The sequence below is a fragment of the Scyliorhinus torazame genome, chromosome 4 (genome assembly GCF_047496885.1).
Source record: "Scyliorhinus torazame isolate Kashiwa2021f chromosome 4, sScyTor2.1, whole genome shotgun sequence".
Classification (NCBI taxonomy): Eukaryota; Metazoa; Chordata; class Chondrichthyes; order Carcharhiniformes; family Scyliorhinidae; genus Scyliorhinus; species Scyliorhinus torazame.
Genome location: NC_092710.1, coordinates 15,753,402 through 15,767,607, shown reverse-complemented (window position 1 = coordinate 15,767,607; position 14,206 = coordinate 15,753,402).

The window sequence follows — 14,206 nt, the reverse complement described above, 5'->3', positions numbered from 1 at the left end:
GGCGCCGACTTTCTGGTCATACGACCAGACATTTCCCCGGACATAGCCTCAGACATGGAGAATCCAGCCCCCTCTGTCTCCCCCCCTCACACACACACCTATCTCACACTCAGGCACTTTGGTCAACGGATTTGTTGTTGGAGCCACGCGATTACCCAGTGGGGAAATTCTGGGCCACTGGAAGGCCGGGCCGAGGGTCTCCGGACCAACCCCCATTTTCCCCCTGGAGTCGCTCCGGAATTCCAGCTCTCTGCCTCGGAGTCCAACCCGATCCATGCGGAAAGCCTGAGTATCGTTGCGCTCTCTGCGACGGCCATTTGGAAATGTTTTACAGTTGTGGTGTCAGATAGTTCCTCTTGCTCTGTCGCGGTTAACCGTTGGCCTGTTTCCATCCCTCCGAACAGTGCCCTGTCCCAGACATCTCGGGGGCGATTCGCCCAAATGGAGACTTGTGTTCACGCCGTCGCCAAAGGGGCGCGGGGACGACCGATTCAGATTCAGTCCCCACAGGGGGCCAGCACGGCGCTGGAGCGGTTCACGCCACGCCACCCTCCCTTCCTGGCGCTGCGCCAATCCGCGCCTGGTGGGGGACGTCTTCAACGCTCTGGCCCCGGCGCAAATGGTGCGGGGGTTCTGGGTCGGAAATGGAAGTGGAAGTAGGCCGGGGGGTTGGGGGGGGGGGGGGGAAGAGGCCTGCTCGCCGATCGGTGGGCCCCGATCGCAGGCCGGACCCCATCGGAGCCCCCCCCCCCACCCGGTGAAGTAGCGCTTTTACCCGCCCCCCCCCCCCCCCCCCCCCCCCCCCCCCCCCCCCCCCCCCGACCCTTCGCGCAGAGTTCCCGCCGGCAGCGAACGGGGCTGGCGGATCTCTGCCGTTCCCGCTCGGCACATCGGCTGGAGAATCGGCGGCCCCGGCGCAAACGGTGGCGATTCTCCGCACCCCGGAGAATCGGGCATCGGGGCCGCGTGGTCACGGCGATTCTCCGGCCTGGCGCGGGGCTCGGAGAATCGCGCCCCTCGGCTTCCACTATCCTCGCTATCGCCGGTGATTCAGGTGTCGGTGCCTATCAGGGCGTCTGGGGATCAGCACTGCAGCCTTGAACTGTTTCACGTGTTTAAAATTCATTCGTGGGCCATCTGGCTGGGCCAGCATTCATTGACTAAACCTAACTGCCCCTTCAACCAGTCATCATTCGACGTTCAATTCCAGATTTTGATTGACTTCAAACGTCACCATCTGCCCTGGGTGGGATTCGAACTCCCGGGTCCCCAGTGCTTTACCCTGTGTCTCCGGGTTGCCCTCTCTGTGGGCTGCGTAGACCATTTGCTTCTCTCACTTTATTTGCTTGTCCATGAATTGACTCACTGATGTAACTGGATATTTCACCGCGAGCTTGAACTGCTCCCTGAACTTGGACTGAGCCATCCGTAAACAAGACGTATTCAGATTTGTTGCAGAGCACCGGTGCCTTCCCTGTGAGCGTAAACTGTAAGAATTCTATAACGTGAGTCACCCACGGAAGTATGAAGCTGCCGGGTATGGTGAAGAGCAAAATTATAGACGTCCTTGTGCTCTTCATCTCTGGGTCACTGCTATTCTCTTCCTTCTCGGACCCCTCAGTCCCTTCTGGACTCGACAGGCGACTAAAATGTGTCCGACTGTCAGAGCCACAGAATTGAACGGAATGGGAGTAATGGGGTTGAAACAAAGGAGAAAGTGACTGTGAACCAGACACAGCACTTTGTGGCTGCCTGACTCAGCGCACACTTACACCCCACACCGGCGTGATGTGCAGGAAACAATATGGGAAGTAATAGATTCACCACCGTTATGATGTCGGTTACAATAGCCGGTAGACCCACCGCTGCCATAGACACCAGATATAGCGAGTGGTGCAGGTGGAGAGACCACACCTTGCCCGAGACAGGATCAAAATTGGCAGTAAATTGACTGAGACTGAAGCTAGTTATCACTGATCAAACAGGTGCAGTATTGGGGCTAGGGTGTAAGTGCATGGTCTTGACGCCAGAAAAGCATAAGTTATGAATAGGGTCAGAGGAAGAAATAATTTTATTTTTTTTAAACCTTCAATTGCATCTCAACATGCATCTTTGCTGGTTTTAGAACAGTAAAGGGAAGCGGGCAGCAACCAGCTCCAAGGAAGCAATTTCTACATTTTAATGAAGCCGTAAGCCTCTGGATGAACATTTTGTGTTGCAGGTTAAACTGGCCCTCCCGGGTTTCCCTCCCTCCCTCAGAAGCAGAACCCTGAAGGAGACGAGGACCACTTCAGTGAGAAGTTAACTAATTACAGCATTACTTTCAGGCCAGTCAGCAAGATTTTGTGACGGAAATCATGTTTGACAAATTGATTAGAGTTCTTTGAGGAATTAACCAGAAGGGTGGATAAAGGGAATCCAGTAGATGAAGCATATCTAGATTTCCAAACAGCAGTCGATAAAAGTGCCACCTAAAAGATGACAACAGAAAATACGAGCTCAGGTTGTTGCTGGAGTTTTTATTTGAGCTCGAATGGATGTCTGGGTAACTGATGGGAAGAGGTTGTGACAAATGGGTCATTTTCAGCTTGGCAAAGTGTCGCAGGAATCCGAGCTGGAACTTCAACTGTTTACAATCCATATTGAATGAAGTGCACGAGGCGAAAACGAGTGTTTTATACCCAAACTTGCAGATGATGCGGAGATAGACAGGGAAGGATGTGCGGCTGGGGGCACAGAGAGTGTGCAGAGGAATATCTCTCGGTTAAGTGAGTGGGTACAACATTGACAGACGGGATGCAATGTGGGAAAATGCCATGTCCACAGGAATGAGGGAAACGGAATATTGTCTAATCTTTATTGTCACAAGTAGGCTTACATTAACACTGAATTAAGTTACTGGCAAATCCCCTAGTCGCCACACTCCGCCACCTGTTCGGGTACACAGAGGGAGAATTCAGAATGTCTAATACTTTGAGTACTCAATTCATTTTTCCAATTAAGGGGCAATTTAACGTGGCCATTCCACCTATCCTGCACATCTTTGGGTTGTGGGGGTGAGAACCACGCAGACACAGGGAGAATGTGCAAACTCCACACGGACAGTGACCCAGGGCTGGGATCGAACCTGGGACCCCGGCGCCGTGGGGCAGCAGTGCTAACCACTGTACTGCCCCAGTATGTTCAATTCACCTAACAGCACGTCTTTCGGGACTTGGAGGAAACCGGAGCACCCGGAGGAAACCCACGCAGACAAGGGGAGAACGTGCAGACTCCGCACAGACAGTGACCCAAGCCGGGAATTGAACCTGGGACCCTGGCACTGTGAAGCAACAGTGCTAACCACTGTGCTACATCCAGAGACAGCGGACCGCTGCGTTTTAAAGGGATATGGCTATCCTTGTACATGGCCGACAAGAAAAAGGACGTAGGTTAAGAAAACATAATTAGTTAGGTGAATGGCACGATCCCAAGGGGATGGAGTATAAAAGTAGGGAAGTCTTGCTGCAGGATTATTGGTGAGACCATAACTACAGCAGGGCGTACAGCTTTACTCCAATTAATTGGTGGTATTGGCATCAGCTTACAGAGTGTCAGGCTGACTCCAGGCACGTGGGATTGTGTTATGGAGAAACGGTAAGCATGTTGGATCTGTCCCCATTGAAGTTTAGTGCGAGATCATGAGGGGGCTTAGCCATGATGATGCTGAGGCGATGATTCCCACCCCTCCTGGGCCAATCTGTTAATCGGAGGCACACGATAAACCAAATGGGGTCTTCATTTAAGGTCTCAAGAGGGTTGCTAGTCTGAGGAATTGTCGTCTCCAGGAGGAACTGGAGGCCAGTTCATTGAACACGTTCAAAGCTCAGTTTGGCGGGGAGATTTTATTTCGCGGGAAGCCAAGGCTTTTGTGAGCTGGAGAGACGAGTGACATTAAATCAACAACCACGCCATCCATTACATTATTGAATGGCGGAGATGGGGGTAAATAGCCCAGCCCCGACCCTATTCCTTATCGTCCCGTAATTCTGCACAGAACCTTATGGAAATCTGATTGAAGAAACACAATGGCGATTTTCGAACGCACTTGGTCACGTCATTTGGGTCGAGAAACGGGGAGCGGTAGTTTCAGACAGTGGTCCATCACTTCAGTTTGAAAATGTTCCAGATGAATCACTTGGAAGCCGTGTCGGCGTCTGAGAAAAGTGGGAAAAGTGAAACGTTGGTGATTGGGCGGAGGGTGGGTTTGACCCAATGTTAAAATGGATGATGGTGCGATGAGATTGTGACAACTGAAGGAACATGGGAGGGGGCATATAGAATCATCGAATCCTGACAGTGCACAAGGAGGCCAATCGGACCGTACACCATGAGGTGCATCCTGGATTCATGTTAGACTAAGGTTCTCTTAACATCAGGGAAATCTGTGGACGGAAGCCGCAGTGGGAAGCGGATTACAGCTCACTGCCGGTTTCAGATTGGGTGCACCGACCTTCTGCAAGAACACCCTACTGTGGCCCAATCCTCTTCTCTGTCCCCACAACTGCACCCAACCTACACATCTGTGGACAGTAAACAGTCTATTTAAACAGTGTCCTACAGTAAACAGTCTATTTAAACAGTGTCCTACAGTAAACAGTCTATTTAAACAGTGTCCTACAGTAAACAGTCTATTTAAACAGTGCCCTACAATAAACAGTCTATTTCAACAGTGCCCTCCAGTAAACACATTATTGAAACAGTGCCCTACAGTAAATAGTGATTTAAACAGCGTCCTCCAGTAAACAGTCTATTTAAACAGCATCCTCCAGTAAACACTCTATTTAAACCGTGCCCGACAGTAAACAGTCTATTTAAACAGCGTCCTACAGTAAACAGCCTATTTAAAAAGCGCCCTGCAGTATAAAGTCTAATTAAACAATGTCCAACAGTAAATAGCCTATTTAAATAGTGTCCGACAGTAAACAGTCTATTTAAACATTGTCCAACAGTAAATAGCCTATTTAAACAGTGTCCTACAGTAAACACTCTATTTATACAGTGCCCTACAGTAAATAGTCTATTTAAACAGTGCCCGACAGTATCAATTCTAATTAAACAGTGCCCTACAGTAAACAGTCTATTTAAACAGTGCCCCACAGTAAATAGTCTATTTAAACAGTGTCCAACAGTAAACAGTCTATTTAAACAATGTCCTACAGTAAACAGTCAATTTAAACAGTGCCCTCCAGTAAACACTCTATTTAAACAGTGTCCCACAGTAAACAATCAATTTAAACAGTGCCCTCCAGTAAACAGTCTAATTAAACAGTGCCCTACAGTAAACAGTCAATTTAAATGGTGCCCTCCAGTAAATACTCTATTTAAACAGTGCCCTCCAGTAAATAGTCTATTTAAACAGTGCCCTACAGTAAACAGTCTATTTAAACAGTGCCATACAGTAAACAGTCTATTTAAACAGTGCCCTACGGGAAACATTTGATTTAAACAGTGCCCTACAGTAAACAGTCCATTTAAATAGTGCCCCCCAGTAAACACTCCAGTTAAACAGTGCCCTCCAGTAAACCGTCTATTGAAACAGTGTCCTACAGTCTAATAAACAGTGCCCTACAGTAAACACTCTATTTAAACTGTGCCCTCCAGTAAACAGTCCATTTAAATAGTGCCCTCCAGTAAACACACTATTTAAACAGTGCCCTACAGTAAATACTCTATTTAAATAGTGCTCTCCAGTAAACAGTCTAATTAAACAGTGCCCTACAGTATACACTCTATTTAAACAGTGTCCTACAGTAAACAGTCAATTTAAACAGTGCCCTACAGTAAACAGTCTATTTAAACAGTGTCCGACAGTAAACAGTCTAATTAAACAGTGTCCTGCAGTAAACATTCAAATTTAAACAGTGCCCTACAGTAAACAGTCCATTTAAATAGTGCCCCCTAGTAAACACTCCAGTTAAACAGTGCCCTACAGTAAACCGTCTATTGAAAGAGTGTCCTACAGTCTAATTAAACATTGCCCGACAGTTAACACTCTATTTAAACAGTGCCCTACAGTAAACATTCAAATTTAAACAGTGCCCTCCAGGAAACACACTATTAAAACAGTGCCCTCCAGAAAACAGTCTATTTAAACAGTGCCCTACAGTAAACAGTCTATTTAAACAGTGCCCTCCAGTAAACAGTCTATTTAAACAGTGCCCTCCAGTAAACAGTCTATTTAAACAGTGCTTTACAGTAAACAGTCTATTTAAACACTGCCCTCCAGTAAACACTCTATTTAAATAGTGCCCTCCAGTAAACAGTCTAATTAACAGTGCCCTCCAATAAACACACTATTTAAACAGTGCCCTCCAATAAACACACTATTTAAACAGTGCCCTCCAGTAAACAGTCTATTTAAACAGTGCCCTCCAGTAAATAGTCTATTTAAACAGTGCTTTACAGTAAACAGTCCATTTAAACAGTGCCCTCCAGTAAACACTCTAATTAAACAGTGCCCTCCAGTAAACAGTCTATTTCAACAGTGCCCTCCAGTATACACTCTATTTAAACAGTGCGGTACAGTAAACAGTCTATTGAAACAGTGTCCTACAGTAAACAGTCTAATTAAGCAGTGTCCTGCAGTAAACAGTCTATTTAAACAGTGCCCTACAGTAAACATTCAAATTTAAACAGTGCCCTCCAGTAAACACACTATTTAAACAGTGCCCTCCAGTAAACAGTCTATTTAAACAGTGCCCTCCAGTAAACACTCTATTTAAATAGTGCCCTCCAGTAAACAGTCTAATTAACAGTGCCCTCCAATAAACACACTATTTAAACAGTGCCCTCCAGTAAACAGTCTATATAAACAGTGCCCTCCAGTATACACTCTATTTAAACAGTGCGCTACAGTAAACAGTCTATTGAAACAGTGTCCTCCAGTAAACAGTCTATTTAAACAGTGCCCTACAGTAAAAACTATTTAAACAGTGTCCGACAGTAAACAGTCCATTTAAATAGTGCCCTCCAGAACACACTCTATTTAAACAGCGCCCTATAGTAAACAGTCTATTTAAACAGTGTCCTCCAGTAAACACTCTATTTAAACAGTGCCCTACAGTAAACAGACTATCTACAGTAAACATTCTACTTAAACAGTGCCCTACAGTAAACAGACAATTTAAACAGTGCCCTACAGCAAAAGTCCTTTAAATAGTGCCCCCCAGTAAACACTCCAGTTAAACAGTGCCCTACAGTAAACACTCTATTTAAACAGTGTCCTCCAGTAAACAGTCTATTTAAACAGTGCCCTCCTGTAATCAGTCCATTTAAATAGTGCACTCCAGTAAACACACTATTTAAACAGTGCCCTACAGTAAACAGTCTATTTAAACACTTTCCTACAGTAAATAGTCTATTTAAACAGTGCACCACAGTAAACAGTCAATTTTAACAGTGTCCTACAGTAAACAGTCTATTTAAATAGTGCCCTCCAGTAAACAGTCTAATTAAACAGTGCCCTACAGTAAACAGTCTATTTAAACAGTGCCCTCCAGTAAACACTCTATTTAAACAGTGCCCTACAGTAAACAGTCTATTTAAATAGTGCCCTCCAGTAAACAGTCTAATTAAACAGTGCCCTACAGTAAATCGTCTAATTAAACAGTGCCCTACAGTAAACAGTCAATTTAAATAGTGCCCCCCAGTAAATACTCTATTTAAACAGTGTCCCACAGTAAACAGACTATTTAAACAGTGCCCTCCAGTAAACATTCTATTTAAACAGTGCCCTACAGTAAATAGTCTATTTAAACAATGCCCTACAGTAAACAGCCTATTTAAACAGTGCCCTACTGTAAACATTCAAATTCAAACAGTGCCCTACAGTAAACAGTCCATTTAAATAGTGCCCCCCAGTAAACACTCCAGTTAAACAGTGCCCTACAGTAAACCGTCTATTGAAACAGTGTCCTACAGTCTAATTAAACAGTGCCCTACAGTAAACACTCTATTTAAACTGTGCCCTCCAGTAAACAGTCCATTTAAATAGAGCCCTCCAGTGAACACACTATTTAAACAGTGCCCTACAGTAAATACTCTATTTAAATAGTGCCCTCGTGTAAACAGTCTAATTAAACAGTGCCCTACAGTAAATCGTCTAATTAAACAGTGCCCTACAGTAAACAGTCTAATTAAACAGTGCCCTCCAGTAAACACTCTATTTAAACAGTGCCCTCCAGTAAACATTCTACTTAAACAGTGCCCTACAGTAAACAGACAATTTAAACAGTGCCCTACAGCAAAAGTCCTTTAAATAGTGCCCCCCAGTAAACACTCCAGTTAAACAGTGCCCTACAGTAAACCGTCTATTTAAACAGTGTCCTACAGTAAACACTATTTAATCAGTGTCCTACAATAAACAGTCTAATTAAACAGTGCCCTACAGTAAACACTCTATTTAAACAGTGCCCTCCAGTAAACAGTCTATTTAAACAGTGCCCTCCTGTAATCAGTCCATTTAAATAGTGCACTCCAGTAAACACACTATTTAAACAGTGCCCTACAGTAAACAGTCTATTTAAACACTTTCCTACAGTAAATAGTCTATTTAAACAGTGCACCACAGTAAACAGTCAATTTTAACAGTGTCCTACAGTAAACAGTCTATTTTTACAGTGCACTACAGTAAACAGTCTATTTAAACAGTGCCCTCCAGTAAACACTCTATTTAAACAGTGCCCTACAGTAAACAGTCAATTTAAATAGTGCCCTCCAGTAAACAGTCTAATTAAACAGTGCCCTACAGTAAATCGTCTAATTAAACAGTGCCCTACAGTAAACAGTCAATTTAAATAGTGCCCTCCAGTAAATACTCTATTTAAACAGTGTCCCACAGTAAACAGACTATTTAAACAGTGCCCTCCAGTAAACATTCTATTTAAACAGTGCCCTACAGTAAATAGTCTATTTAAACAATGCCCTACAGTAAACAGCCTATTTAAACAGTGCCCTACAGTAAACATTCAAATTCAAACAGTGCCCTACAGTAAACAGTCCATTTAAATAGTGCCCCCCAGTAAACACTCCAGTTAAACAGTGCCCTACAGTAAACCGTCTATTGAAACAGTGTCCTACAGTCTAATTAAACAGTGCCCTACAGTAAACACACTATTTAAACTGTGCCCTCCAGTAAACAGTCTAATTAAACAGTGCCCTCCAGTAAACACACTATTTAAACAGTGCCCTCCAGTGAACAGTCTATTTCAACAGTGCGCTCCAGTATACACTCTATTTAAACAGTGTCCTACAGTAAACAGTCAATTTAAACAGTGCCCTACAGTAAACAGTCTATTTAAACAGTGTCCTACCGTAAACAGTCTAATTAAACAGTGCCCTACAGTAAACAGTCTATTGAAACAGTGCCCGACAGTAAACAGTCTATTTAAACTGTGCCCTCCAGGAAACAGTCTATTTAAACAGTGCCCGACAGTAAGCAGTCTATTAAAACAGTGCCCTACAGTAAAAACTATATAAACAGTGTCCTACAGTAAACAGTCCATTTAAATAGTGCCCTACAGTAAACACTCTATTTAAACAGTGCCCTACTGTAAACAGTCTATTTAAACATTTTCCTCCAGTAAACACTATATTTAAACAGTGTCCTACAGTAAACAGACTATTTAAACAGTGCCCTCCAGTAAACATTCTATTTAAACAGTGCCCTACAGTAAATAGTCTATTTAAACAGTGCCCTCCAGTAAACAGTCTAATTAAACAGTGCCCTCCAGTAAACACACTATTTAAACAGTGCCCTCCAGTGAACAGTCTATTTCAACAGTGCCCTCCAGTATACACTCTATTTAAACAGTGTCCTACAGTAAACAGTCAATTTAAACAGTGCCCTACAGTAAACCGTCTATTGAAACAGTGTCCTACAGTCTAATTAAACAGTGCCCTACAGTAAACACTCTATTTAAACAGTGCCCTCCAGTAAACAGTCTATTTAAACAGTGCCCTCCAGTAAACACACTATTTAAACAGTGCCCTCCAGTGAACAGTCTATTTCAACAGTGCCCTCCAGTATACACTCTATTTAAACAGTGTCCTACAGTAAACAGTCAATTTAAACAGTGCCCTACAGTAAACCGTCTATTGAAACAGTGTCCTACAGTCTAATTAAACAGTGCCCTACAGTAAACACTCTTTTTAAACAGTGCCCTCCAGTAAACAGTCCATTTAAATAGTGCCCTCCAGTGAACACACTATTTAAACAGTGCCCTACAGTAAATACTCTATTTAAATAGTGCCCTCGTGTAAACAGTCTAATTAAACAGTGCCCTACAGTAAATCGTCTAATTAAACAGTGCCCTACAGTAAACAGTCTAATTAAACAGTGCCCTCCAGTAAACACTCTATTTAAACAGTGCCCTCCAGTAAACAGTCTAATTAAACAGTGCCCTCCAGTAAACACACTATTTAAACAGTGCCCTCCAGTGAACAGTCTATTTCAACAGTGCCCTCCAGTATACACTCTATTTAAACAGTGTCCTACAGTAAACAGTCAATTTAAACAGTGCCCTACAGTAAACAGTCTATTTAAACAGTGTCCTACAGTAAACACTCTATTTAAACAGTGCCCTACAGTAAACAGACAATTTAAACAGTGCCCTACAGCAAAAGTCCTTTAAATAGTGCCCCCCAGTAAACACTCCAGTTAAACAGTGCCCTACAGTAAACCGTCTATTTAAACAGTGTCCTACAGTAAACACTATTTAATCAGTGTCCTACAATAAACAGTCTAATTAAACAGTGCCCTACAGTAAACACTCTATTTAAACAGTGCCCTCCAGTAAACAGTCTATTTAAACAGTGCCCTCCTGTAATCAGTCCATTTAAATAGTGCTCTCCAGTAAACACACTATTTAAACAGTGCCCTACAGTAAACAGTCTATTTAAACACTTTCCTACAGTAAATAGTCTATTTAAACAGTGCACCACAGTAAACAGTCAATTTTAACAGTGTCCTACAGTAAACAGTCTATTTTTACAGTGCCCTACAGTAAACAGTCTATTTAAACAGTGCCCTCCAGTAAACACTCTATTTAAACAGTGCCCTACAGTAAACACTCTATTTAAACAGTGCCCTCCAGTAAACAGTCTAATTAAACAGTGCCCTACAGTAAATCGTCTAATTAAACAGTGCCCTACAGTAAACAGTCAATTTAAATAGTACCCTCCAGTAAATACTCTATTTAAACAGTGTCCCACAGTAAACAGACTATTTAAACAGTGCCCTCCAGTAAACATTCTATTTAAACAGTGCCCTACAGTAAATAGTCTATTTAAACAATGCCCTACAGTAAACAGCCTATTTAAACAGTGCCCTACAGTAAACATTCAAATTCAAACAGTGCCCTACAGTAAACAGTCCATTTAAATAGTGCCCCCCAGTAAACACTCCAGTTAAACAGTGCCCTACAGTAAACCGTCTATTGAAACAGTGTCCTACAGTCTAATTAAACAGTGCCCTACAGTAAACACTCTATTTAAACTGTGCCCTCCAGTAAACAGTCCATTTAAATAGTGCCCTCCAGTGAACACACTATTTAAACAGTGCCCTACAGTAAACAGTCTAATTAAACAGTGCCCTCCAGTAAACACTCTATTTAAACAGTGCCCTCCAGTAAACAGTCTAATTAAACAGTGCTTTACAGTAAACAGTCTATTTAAACAGTGCCCTCCAGTAAACACACTATTTAAACAGTGCCCTACAGTAAACAGTCTAATTAAACAGTGCCCTCCAGTAAACACACTATTTAAACAGTGCCCTCCAGTGAACAGTCTATTTCAACAGTGCCCTCCAGTATACACTCTATTTAAACAGTGTCCTACAGTAAACAGTCAATTTAAACAGTGCCCTACAGTAAACTGTCTATTTAAACAGTGTCCTACAGTAAACAGTCTAATTAAACAGTGCCCTACAGTAAACAGTCTATTTAAACAGTGCCCTACAGTAAACAGTCTATTGAAACAGTGTCCTACCGTAAACAGTCTAATTAAACAGTGCCCTACAGTAAACAGTCTATTGAAACAGTGCCCTACAGTAAACAGTCTATTTAAACAGTGCCCTACAGTAAACAGTCTATTGAAACAGTGTCCTGCCGTAAACAGTCTAATTAAACAGTGCCCTACAGTAAACAGTCTATTTAAACAGTGCCCTACAGTAAACAGTCCATTTAAATCGTGCCCTCCAGTAAACACTCTATTTAAAGAGTGCCCGACAGTAAACAGTCTATTTAAACTGTGCCCTCCAGGAAACAGTCTATTTAAACAGTGCCCTACAGTAAACAGTCCATTTAAATCGTGCCCTCCAGTAAACACTCTATTTAAAGAGTGCCCGACAGTAAACAGTCTATTTAAACTGTGCCCTCCAGGAAACAGTCTATTTAAACAGTGCCCGACAGTAAACAGTCTATTTAAACTGTGCCCTCCAGGAAACAGTCTATTTAAACAGTGCCCGACAGTAAGCAGTCTATTAAAACAGTGCCCTACAGTAAAAACTATATAAACAGTGTCCTACAGTAAACAGTCCATTTAAATAGTGCCCTACAGTAAACACTCTATTTAAACAGTGTCCTCCAGTAAACACTCTATTTAAACAGTGTCCTACAGTAAACAGACTATTTAAACAGTGCCCTCCAGTAAACATTCTATTTAAACAGTGCCCTACAGTAAATAGTCTATTTAAACAGTGCCCTACAGTAAACAGTCTATTTAAACAGTGCCCTGCAGTAAACATTCAAATTTAAACAGTGCCCTACAGTAAACAGCCCATTTAAATAGTGCCCCCCAGTAAACACTCCAGTTAAACAGTGCCCTACAGTAAACCGTCTCTTTAAACAGTGTCCTACAGTAAACAGTATTTACACAGTGTCCTACAATAAACAGTCTAATTAAACAGTGCCCTACAGTAAACACTCTATTTAAACACTTTCCGACAGAAAACAGTCTATTTAAACAGTGACCGACAATAAACAGTGCATTTAAACAGTGCCCTACAGTAAACAGTCAATTGTAACAGTGTCCTACAGTAAACAGTCTATTTTTACAGTGCCCACCAGTAAACAGTCTATTTAAACAGTGCCCTCCAGGAAACACTCTATTGAAACAGTGCCCTCCAGAATACACTCTATTTACACAGTGCCCTACGGTAAACAGTCTATTTAAACAGTGCCCTGCAGTTAAAACTCTATTTAAACAGTGTCCTACAGTAAACAGTCCATTTAAACATTGCCCTCCAGTAAACACTCTAGTTAAACAGTGCCCTCCAGTAAACACTCTATTTACTCAGTGCCCTACGGTAAACAGTCTATATAAACAGTGCCCTCCAGTAAACACTCTATTTACTCAGTGCCCTACGGTAAACAGTCTATGTAAACAGTGCCCTCCAGTAAACACTCTATTTAAACAGTGTCCTACAGTAAACAGTCTATTTAAATAGTGCCTCCAGTGAAAAGTCGAATTAAACAGTGTCCTACAGTAAACACTATTTAAACAGTGTCCTACAGTAAACAGTCTAATTAAACAGTGCCCTACAGTAAACTCTATTCAAACAGTGCCCTCCTGTAAACAGTCCATTTAAATAGTCCCCTCCAGTAAACACACTATTTAAACAGTGCCCTTAAGTAAACAGTCAATTTTAACAGTGTCCTACAGTAAACAGTCTAATTAAACAGTGCCCTCCAGTAAACACTCTGTTTAAACAGTGTCCTACAGTAAACAGTCTATTTAAACAGTGCCCTCCAGTAAACAGTCTATTTAAACAGTGCCCTCCAGTAAACAGTCTATTTAAACAGTGCCCTCCAGTAAACACTCTATTTAAACAGTGCCCTCCAGTAAACAGTCTATTTCAACAGTGCCCTCCAGTAAACACTCTATTTAAACATTGTCCTACAGTAAACTGTCAATTTAAACAGTGCCCTACTGTAAACAGTCTATTTAAACAGTGTCCTACAGTAAACAGTTTAATTAAACAGTGCCCTACAGTAAACAGTCTATTTAAACAGTGCCCTACAGTAAACAGTCTATTGAAACAGTGTCCGACCGTAAACAGTCTAATTAAACAGTGCCCTACAGTAAACAGTCTATTTAAACAGTGTCCTACAGTAAACAGTCCATTTAAACATTGCCCTCCAGTAAACACTCTAGTTAAACAGTGCCC